Raw genomic sequence first — 3,534 nt, 5'->3', positions numbered from 1 at the left:
TTGAGGTTCAGCTGAATATGGAGGTGAAAAAGTAACGGAGGAAGCAGAACCCGGGTCAGAGGGAGGAAACTGGAACCAGTGGGAGGTTGATGGGTGCCAGGTGTGGTCAGTCAGAGGGATGCGGGGCAGCTGCAGCAGAGGAAGATGAGGAAGATGAGGGAACTGATAGCCGGAATGAACACGAGTCACCAGGAATAAGGTCGAACCCTAACAACAGAACAGGAAGTGATGCAGAGAGACTTTGTCCAACTTGTCCTCCTGCTGAACTGTCCAGAAATGGAACCAGTTCAAACCAGTGTGTTAAAATCCCAGAGCAGATTATCAGACCTTCAGCTGCCTGTAGTTCACCTGAAACACCGGCAGACAGGTGAGGACAGGAACTGATGACCATCAGAGATCAGGTCTGTGATCAGGTGCAGGTGTTTCAGGTGAACCATCTTCAGCTGGTTAGGTTGTAGCTGGTTGCTAATGTGTGCTGACCGCCTGTGGTTCTGCCTCAGTACGGCCGCTACCTGCAGTACGGCGCCGAGGAGTGTCTGCTGACCGCCGGCGGCGTTCTGTGCCCCTCACCTGGCTGTGGGGCGGGGCTTCTCCCACCTGAGGGCAGCAGGAGGGTGGAGTGTGACTGGCGGCTGGGCTGCGGCTTCGTCTTCTGCAGGGACTGCAGGGAGGGCTTCCATGAGGGGCCGTGCGAGGGCCCTGCGGCCCCGCCCCCAGGGGACGCCGGCCAGGTGAGTCGCATGATGATGATGATGGAGGTGATGAAGGTGCTGAGGCCGTCCCTGTCCTCAGGGCTTCGTGGTGGGGGACGAGGCGTCTCAGAGAGGGAGGTGGGACCAGGCGTCTCTGCGGCTCATCCAGGAGTCGACCCGGCGCTGCCCGCGCTGCCTGGTACCTGTGGAGAGGAACGGTAAGCTCCGCCCCAGAGCCCGCCCATTTATCCGCCAGGTGAGCACTGAAGGCTGCCCGTGTCTCCCCCTGCAGGCGGCTGCATGCACATGCAGTGCACCCAATGCCGAGCGGAGTGGTGCTGGCTCTGCGGCGCCCCCTGGAACAGGGAGTGCATGGGCAACCACTGGTTTGGATAGACTGGCCAGCTGGGCCCTGCGCCGGGCCGGCGCTGTCCATCAGCGCTTCTCCCCGAGTGTAAATAACAGAATAAAATGTGAGAACCCGACTGCGTCTGTCCCTCTGTCTGAGACGGTCAGGTGTCCTCAGGTGGACGTCCAACAGCGTTCCTCAGTTCTGGACATTTACGGAAAAATACCCAGATGGCAAAATAGAAGAATCACTGAATCAACGTTTGAACCAGAACTGGTTGCTCTGATGGCTCCACATCAGTTTCTTCACTGGTGAAAAACTGTTTACAACAAACAGATAAACAGTTTCAGACAATTATCTGCAACACATTTTACTCCTTTCTGTTGTCCATGAAGGTCCAGGAGGGTCAGCCTGTCAGAACCAGGAGACAGAACTGGTGGCGTAACAGGTCTGACTGGTTGGCGTCTCTTTGGCTCCTGGTGCCTTCATCCTCCTCCTCTTCCTCCTCCTCTTCCTCCTCCTCCTCCTCCTCTTCCTCCTCCTCCTCCTCCTCTTCCTCCTCCTCCTCCTCCTCTTTCTTCTCCGATGTCTTTGTTATTCCAAATATAGTATTTGTGTGGATAATAGTTGTTTATGTTAAATTCCAGTAACATGTTTATGTAAACTGGAAAGTTTCACTGGGATTTTTTTCAATTCTACATCTTAAATAAAAGATAAACCACCTAATGCCTTAAATACATATTGATATAAAGTTTAGATTTAGAAGATGCCTTGTAGCACCGCAGGGAAGTTCAAGTTGGTTATTCGATGTTCGAGCTCCGCGAACATCGAATAACCAACTTGAACTTCCCTGCGGTGCCTGTAGCTGATCCCCCTCAAAGGAAAGATTTTGGTTTTACTGCTGAACAGTTTATTAGGGAGTTTCACCGGAAGAGCTGCTGCACAAACACAAACAAGACAACATCAGATAGAAAACATGCTCTTACCACCGTAACGTTTTAAAACCGAAAACAACGTTCACTGCTAACGTCAGCTGATTCAAAAACTATATTTAATTACAATAAAGCAAAAATCACAATTCCAATTGATCAATATCAGAAATATCCTCGTTACAAAATAAACGAACCTTGTTCCGCTAATAAGGAGCATTTTAAAGGTTGCGCTCATCTTCCGTTCCTTCTGCTGCCAAGCTGCCGCTGCACAACACCAACGGCGGAAGCTCATCAAAATAAAAGCTTTAAATTCATAAACCGGAAGTCAACTAACAAAATAAAGGCAATAAGCGCTAAAAAGGAACCTGCGGTTATTTATGTTCCTTTTGATCCACTAAATTCTAAAGGATGAACTCAGTTTGAAAATCTAATACATTAAATCCACCAGAGCTCAACTTGTTTATCATTACATTTTTCCTAATAAGACAAACTTTTCTCTTCCAAATAAAATTTGATCTACTTCTGAACTGATCTCACTGGAAACCTCAAGTGCTGAACCAGCATCTGCCAAACTGGAAAGACCTGCAGCTGGTGGGTAAATCTCTCTGTAACCACATTTCCTTTGGATTATTAAAGCAACGAGGGGTTAAATGTTCATGTGACCTTCGGTCTTCTTTCATGATGGAGATACCAAGATAATTAACTTTATGTTTGACAGGATTCCTTTGATTTCTGTTTCATGGCAGGTTTTAGCTTAAAACCGTAAAACCTGCCATGTTTTAGGTTTTGCTTTTATCAAGCACTTTGAATTACCTTGTTGCTGAAAATGTGCTACATAAATAAAATGACCTTTCTAAGGAAAAGCTCACTGGTACGTCACTATCAATGCACATTTTCCATACACCTTAGAGTCAAATCAAGTAAAAATGTTCTTACCTGTTGTTGGAAAAAAGCCAAGTCTTCAAGTTCACGTATCCATTAAAAACAGAGAGGAAGGAAGAATCAACCATACGCTTTTTCTGTCCTCAACTGTCCAACGACAGGAAATGCAGATTCTTCTAGTGGGTGGAGGGGAGCTTGAAAACATCTCACAATGTTGGGGCGACTGTGGCTCTGTGGGTAGGGTGGTCGTCTTGTAATCAGAAGGTTGCAGGTTCAATTCCCACTTCCTCCTGCCACGTGTCGATGTGCCCCTGGGCAAGGCACTCAACCCTGAGCTGCGTATAAATGTGTGAGTGCAAATGGGTGAATGTGGCTCTAGTGTAAAGCACTTTGAGTGGTCAAAATGATCGGATAAAGCGCTTTATAAGTTCAGTCCATTTACCACAAGATTTTTTAAATTACACAACATTTTAAAAAGATATCAATTTAAATGGGGAGCTTGAGGTTCTCCTCCAGGACCTTTGCTGTGCCTAGAACTGCACATTTCTGGACTGAGATGCCCTGAAATGGGTCACTATCATATGCTGATAGTGACCTGGGATCTGTTGTAGCCACTGCTCCAGTTTGGGGGTGACTGTCTGCCCCGAGGGCCCCGATGACCACAGGCACCACTGTGGTC

This window comes from Poecilia reticulata, linkage group LG15 (genome assembly GCF_000633615.1).
Source record: "Poecilia reticulata strain Guanapo linkage group LG15, Guppy_female_1.0+MT, whole genome shotgun sequence".
Classification (NCBI taxonomy): domain Eukaryota; kingdom Metazoa; phylum Chordata; class Actinopteri; order Cyprinodontiformes; family Poeciliidae; genus Poecilia; species Poecilia reticulata.
This window is presented reverse-complemented; position numbering follows the sequence as displayed.